The sequence below is a fragment of the Myodes glareolus genome, chromosome 21 (genome assembly GCF_982192425.1).
Source record: "Myodes glareolus chromosome 21, mMyoGla1.1, whole genome shotgun sequence".
NCBI lineage: Eukaryota > Metazoa > Chordata > Mammalia > Rodentia > Cricetidae > Myodes > Myodes glareolus.
The window spans coordinates 56,241,854-56,256,941 of record NC_142046.1 but is presented as its reverse complement, the minus strand read 5'-3'; the positions used below and the strand labels follow the sequence as shown (position 1 = coordinate 56,256,941).

Sequence of the window (15,088 nt, the reverse complement as noted above, 5' to 3'; positions counted from 1 at the left end):
TCTGAGTCCACGGGAGGTAGAATGGGGGCAGCCGGTGCCCAAGCAACCAGCTGAGCAGTTACATCTGAACCACAGGCAGGATGCAGAGAGAACCGGCTGGAAATGGCAGGAGTCTTTAACTCTCAAAGCTTTCAGTGACACACTTGCTTCAACAAGACCAAGACTCTCCAAACAACACCACCAGCTGGGGACCCTGTTGTCAAAAGCCCAAGGTTATGGGGGTGCATTCTCACTCAGGTCAGCTGGGAAAGTGGGAGGTGCCGCAGGCAGCTTTTTAGGATATCATAGTCCTTTCTGGCTGTGGGCCTGATCTCTTCCTTCCTCCTCAGAACCAGTCAGAGGAAGAGAGAAACCAGACTTGAGAGATGTCGTGTGTGTGTCCTTCTGCTTCCTGACTGGTTTCAAGCCCACAAAACATGCGCTGCCTTTTCATGATGCAAAATTAACTCCAAAGCACCACGGCACGGATTCCACAAGAGTGGCTTGGGGTTGGCAGCGAGACTGACCCCACTCTCCTCAGAACTACTCCTCTTACTTCAGAAAGCAAGGAACTTCCCTTCCCTTGGTGTATGGGAGAAGAGTGACTTGATTTTGGGGAGTCAGCTAATGTTCTGAGTGGATTCACGGGCAGCTGGCGGGGGTGTTGGGGGGTGGGGGACGGGGGTGGGTGGAATCCTGAGGAGGGCATTCTAAAAGTAATGGATGATCAGCCAAGAAACCTTCAACTTTAGGACTCTGTGGGCGATAAAGTGAAGGAGGAGAAAGGCAGCTGCAGGGCTTCTTTTCCTAGTCGTAAATACAGTGACTAACATTTAGCAAGATCATGGTTTGAACTGTGTCTCTTCCTGCGGCCATTTTCTTGTGCTCTGATTTTTTACTTCTACTTCCTGTTAGTTCTACCCCTTTTACCTTTTGCTTCTCACTCTCAAAAAAAAAAAAAAAAAGCTGGTAAATAGATTTTATTTTATTTTTTGGTACTAGCACAAATTGCTGGGGAAAAACATATCAAGAGTTTATTTTGATCTGAGATGTTTTAGAAGCCTGGATGCTAATAGAAACCTGTAAGAATGTGTGGTGGGGTTGATGGTAAAATACGGTGTTACCCAAATATTTGAAATGTGGAGGTGCTTTGGGTAGGTATTGATAGTTGTCAAGAAGAAACTTAATCCATGAGATGCCCTCCCCGCTAGGTTAAAACTCATCCCACCTCCCCTGGTTTAAAACAATTTCTTCACAAATTGCACTTAAAAATAATTGGGAAAATTTTAAAAAAAGCAAATCTAATTTTTCAATAAAAAAATCCAACTTTTAAAATTCCTCCCTGGTGGTCCACTATTATTAAATATTCTTCTGGATATTTTTTTAATCTTGCTTTATTGGAAGGAGAAAAACAATTATCTGTAAACGTAATTTTTAATGCATGGTAATAAAAATAAATGGCACAGTTCTGCTACAGTTCACCTAAATCTTCTTCCCTGGTGGTCTCCTGGTATTAAATAATCGGTACCGCATGTATTCATCATTTGCTGACAGCAGAAGAACACTTTGGCATTTTATTGTCTGAAGAAGCAGGCGCGATGTTGTTTAGGCTTCTGGGGCCGCCTTTGCTGATGGTCTGTGAAGAAACCTTCCTTTTCCTTGCTGGTGGGGTTGTGCTTCTTTTTGTTAATTTACATGGCAATTAGTTTAAAACCGGAGTCGGGCACTCCTTCCGAGGTTGATTTGAGTTCCTCTTTGCAGGTTGCCCTGAGAATGATTTAGCTTTCCGCTTTGCTTTTCTGTAGTAATTGGGGCAAAGAGAATGTGTTATATATTGTTAACTCTCTGCTGGGTGGGAGACCCGCGACTGGGCAGCGTAAGGAAAACAGAATCACGATCAAATCAGGGCCTCTCTCTCCCCCACTTCTCTCCATCCTTTCCTCCCTCCCTGTGTCTCTGTCTTTGTCTCCCTCCCTATCTCTGTTTTTGTTTCTCCTTTCCTCTCTTCCCTCTCTCTTTCCTCCCTCCCTCCCTCCCTCCTTCTCTCCCTCCCTCTGTTTCTGTCTGTCTGTCTCTGTCTCTTTCTCTCTCTCAGCAGTGTAGATGAGATGTAGTAACCTCAACCCTTTTGCTTCCTTGCACCCATCCCCCAAATGGATCTCTCCACAAGTAAACAGAGAGCTGCGTCTGAAAGCTGATCCACACGTCTCTTCACATGGAACAGAAACGGCAGTGTCCTCTCATGAAAACGCATACGCTTATAGAAGTTCGAGAGAGGAGACGGAAGTCAGGGCTATGTTGGTACAGCTCAGAGGACCAGGAGGCTGCATTGGCTGTCTGGGGGTACACAGAGGTGGCAAACGCTAACAACAGCTGTCATAAGAAAACAGCAAACCATAAACAGACACGAATGAACAAGTTCCTTTCAGATGGCTCTGGATGGGCCGTTGGAGACAATCAACTTCAGTTTCAGAAGAACTGGAGAGCTCCTTGCATTAGCGAAAGTCAGTGAGCGGCTTGCCTAACCAGAGCAGAACAAGTTGCCATTGCTAAAGACAAGCACGATGCCCCCGCGCCTTCCTCGTACATGCTTTCTGTAATAGAGAAGGATGATTGCAATGGCGTGCAGGTATAGGTGAGCAACACTGCTAACAGACCATGGTTTGTCTGGACTCAGCAGTGGGCACAGAGGCGCTGCAGAAGGGCCTCTCCTGTTGCTGCTTTCCAACGAGGCTCTTTGCCATGGCAACAAACTCCAGATTTTGAGTGCTCCAACCTCTTCTTCTCTGCAGGGAGACTTTGGGCAACTGTCTGAAACCATCGGAGGCTCAGCTTCTTTACTTAGAAAACAGAGGGTAAAAGTGAGCTCTTCACGTGTGGCTCGCACAGGCTCAGTGCTCATATGAGCTGGTTATGTACTATAGAGGAATTAGACAGTAAAACCAGCATTTTAAACTTTGAGGGTCTTGAATCTTAGAAATTCATCCCAAAATTGCTCTAGTCTTGGATTATCCTGTAAAAATGACAGTTAAAAAAAGAAAGAAAGAAAGAAAGAAAGAAAAGGAGAGATCATTGTTTTTTCATTTTCTTTTTTTTGAGATAAAGGCTTGCTATGTAGCCCAGGCTGGCCTTGAATTCATGATCTTCCTGCCCAGCCTCCCGAGCACTGAAATTACAGGTCTGTGCTATGGCGCTCAGCATGAGGTAGCCATTTTTAATACAGGAGTTAATCTGTCTTTGAGTTAAGAGCAGTCCTGCCTGTGGCTGTGTTCCTTTAAATTTCTTTAGTTGCCTTCCCTACTAAGCTGTGAAAAAAATCTAGAATGTGGACATTTCACTTGGCCTCAAATGCCTGCATTTCCAAAGCGTCTATAAATCAGGAGTGCCTATCTGATCACTATGGGATGTAACCTTTGATTTCATTGCTTCAAGAAGTTGCGAGCTTTTAAGACATGAAAACGAAGGAAGCAAAAGCGAGCCTTCCCTGTTGATGGGAGCGGCCTCTCGTGCTTCCAAAGAGCTTCGAGGACGTGAGCCATGGGCACGTTCTTCCATAAAGAGTTTCTTCCACACCAGCAGAACGGAACGCGAGTCCTGACCTCTGATCGGAATCTTCATCTCGTAATTGGAAAAGTGTGCACTGGTGTGGAGCTGGGCCACTGCCAGGCTGTGGGTGGCAGGAGCGAGTCTCCTCTGAGCGCCAAAGCCTGCAGCAGCTTATGGCAAGCGAGCCACTCCACTGGAGTCCTTTTTAATGGGCTTTATTTAGGTGGCTTTTTAGTGCTGGGTTAGAGGGAAAAGCTTCTCTGAGAGGTCTGTGAAGCGGCACTGAAGCCCTGGAGGAAGCAGGTTTTAGTTTTGTGGTGTTTGGCTTTTGACTGAGAATTGTTGCTTTGGTTTCTCCTTTAAACATCTCCCCCCTACATGGCTTCGAGCTGTGTCCCTGCTCTTGGGGGAAACTCCCTCATGATGTAGCTATTACTGATTTATGTTCCAGTGATAAGAATGTGTTTTATTGTGGTCATAATATTTGTTCAATTTAACTACTATGTACTGTAAAGTATCATAAAAGCTTCTCCTCTGATCAAACATTATGAGACAAAGGATCATAAACTGCCTTCAATCCATGCACTCCAACTCCTGGGAAACCTATGGAAAGAGGACAGACAATGGCCTGAGGATGAAGCCCCTGCCCTCCTACTTAGGATGTAAAGCCAGGCTCCGGTACAGGTTGTCTGCACCTTCCCGATGCTTGCCTGTGGTCTGTTGAGTGCCCTATGTCGTTTCTCCTGGCTCAACCTCAGTGTAGCCTCCATCTTTCCCCTGTCAGGCGCCTTTGGAACCTAAAAATTTCACTGAGATTTGCTGTCAGTATTTGAATCAGGCTTGGTTTCACATATATTCTGTGACTCTAGCTTTCTCTGTCTTATCTTCTATTTTGATCAGTTATTATTACGACCACCATTTTAGGCATTTCCCCCATTTTTTTTCTTTTGAGATAGGGTCTCATATAGTTCTGATTGGCCTGGAACTCACTATGTAGGCCAGGCTGGCTTTGAACTCACAAAGATCTGCCTGCCTCTGTCGCCCCAGTGCTGGGATTGAAGACTGGTACCGCCATACCGCCATCCAATGTATCTTGATCATATCCACTCCTAACCCTTCCTTCCTATTCTCCCCAGGGTCCCCAACATGTCTTCCTCCTTCATTTATATCCTTTTCTTTCATTTTATAACCTCTACTGAGTCTAGTCCTATATGCACGAGTGGGGGCCATCCATAGGAGCATGAGCAGCCTATTAATAACCACACCTTAGTGTGCTTGTCAACATTCACTCCAGCATGACCATGCTACATAATCCTTCCCAAACAGTTCCACTCACTGGGGATCAAGCATTCAAACATATGGGCCAATGGGGGCCATTCTCATTCACACCATCACACTGGGGAAGACTATCCCCCCTCACACCTATCTGCTCTCATCATTTCTTGGTTACCTGTGCTTCTTTGTGTGAGGTTGAGCCTGTCCAGTGTCTCTTAGTGTTGTCCCCATTCAACTCACATTTGTTGCTGAGACTTTCCAAGTGAAGTTTCAATGTTACTAGAAGACACAATCCTCTGGCTCTGAAAATCATTCCCCCCGCCCGCCCTGCTTCTTTCAATGACCCCTGGACCTTAGATGTGGTGATATTGTAGATGCGTCCATTGCAACTGGACTCCGCAGCTCTGCATTTGGAGTGCTTGTAGCTTCCTACAGTGGTCTCTGTGTGCTGCAAAGAGAGCTTTCCTTGGTGAGGGCTGATTACTGAAACCAACACCTCTCTACTTGGGCTTAAAATCTACCCAACAAGAGGGCAATCATACCTGGTGGTGCTTACATTTTTAGAATTAGCAGCTGCCATTTTTTAGTGCTTCTAAGGAAATATTGGCCCCATATGTTTCTTTGGTCTAGAAATGGCCTTTCTTTGAACTAGACTTCGAGTCTCTTTGCTTATCTCTGTGTCTCTCCAGCACTTATTCTGCAGAAAATACCCACAATTATTTCTTGAAAGGAAGAGCAAATCACAGTGCACAGCTACTGCCCCCCACTTCCCCTTCAGCAGGAGAGAGTGAAAGCAGAGGAGGGACCTCACCATGGTGCGAGCACCCTCTGGGGAGCTTCTGGCCTCAGCAATTAAGAATTCACAAAGATGATTAATCTTACACAATCATGCTAGTAAAATAACATTGAGAGGCTCATTGTGCTGGGATTTCCCCAAAGGGCCCTAGACACCCTCTCCTGGCTTTTGGGCAGGTGGTTCTAATATACTGTAGAGATGTTAGCCGAATACTATTTATAATAAATCTCCAAAGGAAGAATTCCTCATCTTCCCTATTGCTAATACAGAATAATTTAGTGGCCAATATCTCTTTAGTGAGAACTTCATTGGGTAGTTCTCCAGGTGTTGAAGATTTAGGAGGAGGGGAATGAAAGCGAATGTCAGGCTGGAGTGTAGAGCTTCTTTGAAACTAAAGCTAAGCAAATATCAGCTCTGTGTGCTCTTATTGGAATTATATATAAGAAGATGTCAGCTGACGACATGCCAGCTGATGTCCCTACATTGAGTACTTATTGGGAGCCTTCTGTGTCCTAGGTATTGTGCCCTAGTCTGGATATAGTATATGCTCTGCTTCCTTCCTTCCTTCCTTTCTTCCTGGTGCTTGTAAGGAAATGTAAGCCTGAATGTGGACACAGTATTTGTGTGTGTGTGTGTGTGTGTGTGTGTGTATCACATTACAACCTTGAGTGTCCTTCTTAGGTGCCATCTCCTACCCCCTTCATAAAAACAGAATCTCTCATTGACCTGGAATGTCCCATGTTTGGCCAGGAACTCCCTAGATCTGCGTGTTTCCCCAGTGCTGGGATTACAAGTGTGTGCCTCTATGTGCTGCCTTTATTTTTAAAGATTTGTTATTTATTTATGCTTACGTGTGTATGATTATGTATGTGTTTATGCATGTAGCCGCAGGTGCCTCCAGAGGCCAGCAGGGGGCATCAGATCTTCCTGTAGTGGGAGTGACAGGACATAAGCCACTGGTTGTGGGTGCTGGGAACTGAGCTCCAGTCTTCTTAAAGAGCAGCAAGCACTCCTACCCACCAAGCTGTTTTCCCGGCCCCATGACAAGATTGTTGAAACACGAATTCTGGAGATATCACTGGGTTCTTGTGTTTGCACTTTACCAACTGGTCTATATGCCAAGCTCCTCAGAATTTTAAAGAAGGGTTGGAATGAACAATCATTTCTAGACAAGTGGCCGGAGATGTGTCACAGTATTAGGATAGGGAAAGAAACTTTACACATTGCTGATGGGAATGCAGACTGGTCGAGCCTTGATGAAAACCAGGAAGGGGATTCCTCAAAATATTAAAAGGAGAACTTCCATATGATTCGGTCATATCACTTCTGGGCTTATATCCCTTAAGAATTGAAGTCAGTGTACTAGAGAAACATCCATGTTTATTATGACAGTATTCACAAGAGCCAATTAGAAATCTCCTTAGGGACATGTCAACAGAGGGCTAGGCAAAGAAAACGTGGTGTCTTACACAATAGAGATTCTTCAAGAAATAAAAAAGACATTGTATATTATTTAAAAGATACTGAAATAGCACATGTTCATACAATTATTTAAAAAAAAGAATGCTAAAGGGGGGCAATGGTAAAGTGACGAAGCTCACACAGATGAGGCTGGAGAAATAGACCAGGCTAGACCGTTCTCCTACATTCTCAGCCATGTGTGCTGGTTTTGAGCTCTGTTTGTTGGTTCTGGGTTATTGTACACCCCGGGAGACATTTTGTGGGAAAGCTGTATGCAGAAGGGAAGCAGGAGCTGTTCCACGCATGTTCTGAGCACTGGTGGATGGCTCCAGATCCTGGGGCAGTCAGGGATGCGTCTGCTTGTTCATTTTGTTGGCATTGAATAACACACAGATCTGTGGAAACCCTCCAGCTTTCCCCAGATCTTCTCAGTTCCTTCAAGGCCAGGGGCTGCGTGCACATGCAGCTACAGGGCTACAGCTGAAACCGCAGCTGGGAAGAGACAGACACAGCCCCATCTGTCCATGGGAGCCTTCCTCACCAGACTCTTGCCTTCCACTCAGCAGCCCAACTGACTTAGAATTTTAGGCTTGGGAGTAGACACGGAGGTATCAGTTTCTGTTCACGGCTCCATCACAGTTGGGTGAAGTGTGTCCTCTTTAATAATTCTTTTATCTCTTGGTGTGGTGGTTTTACTTCTCACACGCAGCCCGAACTGGTACTCCGTGAAAAGGATTTAACAAACAGTGATGACCACTAGAGAGCTCTACCCTTACTCCACCCATCCTAGTTCAGCTTTTGTTTCATTTATGCCTGCAATATGAGCACAGTCATCCTTGACTCTCTTACCCCTCCTGCCCCTGCAGACCCCTCCTTCCCAATGAGTCCCCTCCTTCATTCATTGTGTGTGCTCTTGCGCACGTGTGTGTGTGTGTGTGTGTGTGTGAGTGTGCACGTGTGCAGCTCTTGTGAAGATAGGCACATCGTGATTCCATCAGCCAGGCCGTATGCAGAAGACAGCATTTCACAGGGTCCCTGCTCATCCTTTGGTTCTTAACATCCTTCTGCTGCCCCTTCCACGATGTTTTCTGAGTCCTGGGGATGGTGATGCAGATGTCCCGTTCAGACCTGAGCCCCAACCGTCATTTGTTCTCGGCATTTCGGCCAGCTGGATCTCTGTATTAGCTGTTGCTCACTGCGAAAATGCGCTTTTCTGGCCAAGGCGCATAGTGGTTTTGGGTTCAGCTTACCTGGCACTCTCAATGGAAGATAAAGGACAGCGAGGGCGCGTATCCAGAGGCGTCTTTCTGTTTGAGTTTCATTGATTGTCATTGCCGAGAGGTCTTAGGCTATCTCTGGAGGAAGGGCAATTGTTAACTTGTATGGTCTGCCTAATTCTTCATGTCTTTGAGGTTATTGATAATTAAAGTGGACAATAATGATTTCCCATTTATTCTAGCTTTGGATGTTGGCTCGTGGAAGTACACTGGTGTCCCCGGCCAAATTGGTATTAATTGATTTCAGTTTTTATAAGTGGCCTATCAAGTTTGGGCGTAAACTAGAAACCCAGATACGGGAGGTCTAATACTCCACGGCTTTCTTCTGGATCCTCAGTTGCCATCTCCTTTGTTGGTCTCGCCTTCCCCACTCTGGACTACAGCGCAGGTGGTCCGGGCACATACATGTCTTCCTTCCCCTGGTTTGTTGCGCCTCTGCCAGGTAATGGGACAAGTGTTGAACACTGAGCCCAGCAAGCAGGGCTTCCCGTGTTACAGAAGCTTATACTCTAGGGAAACTGGAGGGAAATGGGCGAGCAGTGTGAACGGGAGCAGTTAAGTGTGGTGAAAGCACAAACAAACGAACAAGGTTTGTGGAGTAACAGACGAGAGAGCAGGAGAAGCGCTCCGGCGGGAGAGGAGGGGAGAGGAGCGCTCGCTCGCTAAGGTGGGGAGAGGAGCCCAAACAGGCTTGTTCCAGAAATGCATGAGGAAAGGGGACAATTCCGTGCTCTTCGGCCAGGTGATCTTTATGTGGCCTCGTCTCCTGCCCACAGGTGGTGCTCCTCAAAGATGCTCCACACTGGTCGTAGAGGACTCAGGGAGCGAGGTGGGGCTGAGACCGGACATCTTCCACTTGTCCCGTATAGGAGGCGCGTTTCGTCCAGAGTTTTTAGGCCATGAACACCATTCGTGGACCGAAATTGTCCTCCTGTAACGCATATCAGGTGCAATTGCTCTACCTCAGTCAACACTAAAACATGATAAAATGTCGCATGACACGCTTTAAATACTCACAAGAGAAATGAGGAGAAAATTGAGTGAAAATTTGTTTTGAGGTATGTTATGTATGTATGCACGTACATACATGTGTGTGTGTGTGTACATCCAGCTCCCCACTTCTTTTAAAATATTTGTACCTCAGTCTTAATTAATCAGATCGATCGCCACGCTGATATTATAATTGAATGTGTATTGCTTTCACCCTTTTGCAAACTATCAAGTATGACATACAGGAGAGAAGATTACAAACACAGGCAACAAGGACCTGTATTTTTAGGTGTAGACACATGGACAAACATACTTGAAAACACTAGTTCACAAAACATGGCTCCAGGGGTGCATCGCAGCTGGGGCTGGCAAGAAAGTGACAGAGATGCTTGTGCCCAAGTAGGGTAAAGAGGGCCTTGGCCTGGAAAAGACGCTGTATGAAATATCTCTAAGATTTCTAGGGAGATCCCAGGTGAGTCAGGTTTATGAAACACAAATTAAGAAATTGTCCTTTTAAAAAACAAAACGTAAAATGAGAGGTTTTTTTCCACTCCACCCGGTAGAATTATTTCCCCTCCTTCTGTCTCTTTCAGGGAAGTCATTTCCACACAGGGCCCAGGGAGAACACATTTGCAGAGCCCACTTGGCCCCGCGAGAGATAATGAAATCTGGCGTGTCAGCAGTTTGCAAGAGGAAAGCTTCCCCTCTCTCTCCAAGCTCGGCTATTACCTTATTCAATTTGCACTTTGTTTTGAGGCAGATGTATAGAAATAAGCAAATTATTAATTCAAGCTTGTCTTCAATTTTGTGCTTGGCCTGCAAACCTCTACCCATCTCTTCTTAGTTCCCCAGGCGGACGGCTGAAGGCCTGGTGATAGGCAGAGGCAGGCGTATTCATTATTCAGTACGAGAGCTGCAAGCAATTTGATATTTCACAAAAAAGCATGTGGCAGGGCTGGGGTTGGGGGAGGCGTCACTCAAGGGGAAGGGAGTCACAACTGTTCCTGCTGCCACGCTGAGTCCTGACATTATCTGTGATCACGCGCTTCCAAGAGGAAGATGGTTCTGCTGAGAGTCCTGGCTCCAGCCTGCTGTTTTTGTCTCGGGGACATGTTTCTGTTCTTTGTGCAGGTGAGCACTTCTTGAGCCAGGCCATATGCTCAGCACCACAGGGACTTTGAGTGTTCCGTCTGGAGCCCTGGGAATAGTGAGATCCTGAATGGTAAAGGTCAGAGTCTCCCTGAACAGCAGTCATGTTGGGTGGAGGCAGGGCATGCCCAGGCCCAGTTCTGGAGGCTTTGCAAATTTTGGATGGGAAAGCATTGGGATTTGTTTGTCTTAATGTCTTTGCTTTTCCTGAGGAGAAGCTTAGGACTGGAGCGGTGAGTGGATTCGTATAGAATCACACAGCTAGATAGAGCCACCTGGAGACTAGGTCACAGGTATTCCTATCTTCCATCTGAGCTCTTGTCTGAGCACCTACCATGGGCCTGGAACCTAGTGATCACTCAGTTCATAAATTGAAATGATGGTAGTTTGTGAACTACAGTTTTTTTTCAAGAGACCATTCCAAGACTCAATACTTAATACTTCTCGCTCACACCAGCACAAGGTCTGAGAAACACTTTCCCAGCATGAGAAAACATATCTCACGTCTGCAGTATGTGAAGCCTCACGGACTCAACTGCTCCCTCCCTATGCTGAAACCACCCAAACAGGAGCGGAGATATTCTATACTGTCTTTTGAGAAACAATCTTACAGTATAGCACTGGTTAACCTGGACATTGCTGTGTAGAGCAGGCTGGCCTGGTCTGACACTTGCAGCCACACCCCTGCCTCTAGTTCCCAAGTATTAGGATGAACAGATAAAAACCTAGTTCAGAGAGAAGCTATTCCAAAAGGAAATACTTGGGCCTCTTCTTTCCGCTATTAGACTATAAAAATAATGAACTCCAAGAAGTTGGGTGTCTTTAGGAGTCTCGTTTTGGGAGAAGAGAAAGTAGGAACCCTGGTTCAGCTTGGCACCACTTGTCTCTGAGGAAGAGCTTTTATCCTCCACCTTGTAGGAGCGACTAGATAAGACAGCGATGGGCCAACTGGAGCAGGACGTTGATCACGGTGGTTTAGGTGTACCTACCCTGGCTTCTACTGACATCTAACCTTAGATTAGGGACATATTCACTGACCTTTTTATTCATTACTTTCCCCAGGGTAGCCACGTTGAATAAATATCTTCTCTATGGCTCTTATTATCACTTGTTTCTTGAATTGGTGTATGGAGGATGGCTGGGCAAGCCTCCCTTGTAAGGGTTTACTAGGGCCTCCGCTTTCATCCAAATAATTGGTGACAACCCCATCATCCTGTGCTTTCCTAGTGTCTTGTAGAGAGATGACTTAGTCCCTCGCCTATGGCTTACTAGGTGATGACTGTGGCCACTTTTGGCAGAGAACAATCCACATGAACAATGAACAGACTTGGGCGGGTCTATCAGGCACAATGCAAAACCCTGGGATGTCCTAGGCATCACCATCTTACATAGTGTCCTTCAGCAGCCGGGGCCGTCTGGGCTGCTGCTGTGACTCATTTTGTTGTCATAGATGGAAGTATCTATGTCATACCTAATCAGCAGACAAAGACATAGACAGCAGAGGAGCCCAGGAGGGAAGGGTAGGCTTACTAGGCTGCAGGAGGAGGTTAGCAGAATGCCTTGGTAGGTGGAAAAGGAAGTTAATAATGTGAAGACTTAAAAAAAGCCGACTTCTCTGGGGCTCTCATATGGCCATTCTGTGTGTGTTTTGGCTCTGTTTTTAGACACATGTGCACACCGTCCCCTTTGTTACACGTGACTGTGATTCTAAACAGTGTTTTCCCTCCTGTAGTAGGAGGGGCCTTGGGGACTTCCAGGCCCACAGGGAGTCTGTCGACTTGAACTATATTCACGACTGCACCAAGGTGTTTGGTGTTTGTCCCTTTCATTCTGTCATAGTGCACAGTGGAGACGGCCGTGAACAGGTCATGTGGTGCACAGCAGATTGGGTGTTGAAACAGGTGTGAGTCTCAGCTGGCTGCTACTGAGCCACCGACATTAAAGAGCTTCGCAAAGATAATGATGCCATTATTCTTGCTAAATTTCATTTTGTTTTTTTTCAAAATGTAGTTATTTGACATAAAATGTTACTTGTATTAACATGTAGTTTATTACTGTTATTTTTTAAATGAACCACCAAACATTTTATATGTCTTTTTGTTTTAATTTCTAACTGGGTGAATATCTGTGGCTATAGCTCACATATGCAAAAATTCTTTGGTGATTCTTAATCCCTCAAAAAGGTACTGAGGCAAGATATATGTAAATGTTGGTTCTATGTGTGTGTGTGTGTTTGTGTGTGTGTGTGTGTGTGTGTGTGCGCATGCAGACATGTGCGTGTTTATATGTATGCCAGTGTGCATGCATATGTATGCAGAGAGGCCACAGATCAGTCATGGGCATTATTCCTCTAGAACTGTACCCTGTGTTTCTCTGAGGCAGAGTCTTTCTCTGGTATCTGGGGCTCTCCATTTGGTTAGGAGTGTTGGATGGAGCCCCAGGAATCCATTCATCTTCACCTTCCCATATTTGGGTTTACAATTATAGGTCACCAAATCTAGCTTTTTACATGGGTTCTGGTACTAGAACTCTACAATGCTTAAGTGATGAGAGTGTTGCTAACTGGACTTTCTCCCAGATCAAAATCAGTCTAAATTAATGAGATTTCTTTCTGTCCATCTGTCTCTCTTTCAGACAGATGTCGGATATACACCACCTGAAGGGTTTTCCTTCCATGAGAATCACATTGAATGTATATATATTTCTTCTCTAATGATGGCACTATTCAGTCTTTGAGGTGTCTCCTCTACCAGAGCTACCAATGGGCCAGCCCTTGAGCTTCCCGGAATTCTATTTTATGGCTGTTAGGATCCATCATGCTGAGTTTCTACTACTGACCTACACTGTGACTCACTGCAGGCTTCAACCGTCTTGGATTTTTCTGTTTAGTTTTTGAGAGAGCATCTTCATTCCTTATCGTCGGTGGGCCTTGTATCTGCGAACAGGCTTCTCACCCCAGCCTCCCGAGTTACAAGGGCGAGGACTAAGGCTCAGTGATTTTGGAAGCTTCAACAAAGCCCAACACTTAGAGGCCTCACACCTGCAGCCCACATTTCACGGAAGAGAATTCCTGCACCCAGAATGCAGCCTTTAAGAAGGGCTGACACCTGTTCGGAATAATAGAAGCACCATGGACTCACCTGGCTTTCCAGATCCTTACTTTGAGGGAGACACTGTTCTTGGAGGTGTGGAAGGCCTGGTGTGTTTATGAAAACCGTCTTTTATTCTTTTTTTTTTCCCCTCCTCATCAAAAGCACAGATGTCACACGGCTGTGTTTCCAGCAGCGCACTTAATTTTAACCTTGGGGGATGCCAACTATCTTTGTGACAGGGCAGTAACTTTATGCTGGTTTCCATGCCCCACGGTAACCCTGAGAAACAGATGTGTGTGAGTGATTCCTTTCTCTCGACCCTTCCAGGGACACTAAGCTGGTTTGTTTGCTACCTTTGAAAATACGCGTTACATTTTCTGGGGTGTACGGGAGTCTGCATGGTGATTTTAGAACAATTTGTATATTTTCCGGGAAAGAAAAAAAGTCACAGGGCTTTAAAAATCTCTTAAGAAAAAACACTAAGACTCCTTGTTAGCACCTGCCAGGCTGTGTAGGAGAATTCCTGTTGGTGTCCCTAGCGTCACTTAAAGAAGTATGTAGCCACTGCTCTGAACAACGGAGGATGGCCTCTCCTGTCTTCTAGAGAGAGATTGAAGCTCTTTGCTTTGCTTATCAGTGAATTTTAAACAGAAGGTATCATGGCGATTCAGAATCCCGAGAATTGTCAGGAGCAGGGCATTTTCCCAAGCCTCAGGTGCCGGTAGGTACCGAGTTCACCGCACTGGGTCAGCTCTCCATTGCTGTGCTATTCAACGACACTGTGTTATTTCTTCCCTTTAAGCAGAGTTCCATGGATAGATTACAGACCGTCTCTCCCATCTGTTTGCCTGCTCTTCAGTGTTGCTGCTGGTGCACCAGGAGGTTTGCCAAGAGAGGCAGGTTCAGTGTGCTCACGAACATCACGGAGCACAAAGAAGAAAGGCCTATCACTTTCCCTAGTGGTCACTTCTTAAAAATATTATAAACATTGTGATTCTTACTTTCTCTCTGCATGTGGTTGCATATTTTATATTTTGTGGATTGGAGAGATGGCTCAGTTGTTAATTGCTAGGCACACATATTTTATATTTTGTGGGTTGGAGAGATGGCTCAGTTGTTAATTGCTAGGCACACATATTTTATATTTTGTGTATAATTATCATTCTGCTGTCACATCCAGTCAAGGATGATGAAGTAAAAGTGACTGGTGTAAAACTAGACAGTGAGATAAATTCAAGGCAACCCTGGGCTACAGAGTGAGACTATGTTAACAACAACCACAACAACAGCAGCAGAGGAAAGGCAAGGCAAGGAGAAAACCATAGTTTGACTGGGGGTGGGGATGGGGTGGTCCATGCCCACAGTCTCAGCACCTGGCATCCTGAAGCGGAAGTAGTGATGTGAGTTCCAGGTTAGCCTGGGACAAGACTTTTTGTTTTCTCACAATTTTTATTAATTAAATAAAATTAAAGAGAAGTAAAGAAAACCGAAGGCTACTGGTAGCGTGAAATTCAAGTTGAGGC

The 15,088-nt window shown here is 45.5% G+C and overlaps 1 long non-coding RNA gene across 1 annotated transcript; it reads left to right on the top strand.

The window, feature by feature from the left end:
* Positions 1-10,324: 10,324 nt before the first annotated feature.
* On the top strand, positions 10,325-14,570 carry LOC146890385 (uncharacterized). Its single transcript, XR_014998732.2, has 2 exons — positions 10,325-10,455; positions 13,108-14,570. It is a non-coding gene; the product is annotated as an uncharacterized LOC146890385 (long non-coding RNA).
* Positions 14,571-15,088: the final 518 nt, after the last annotated feature.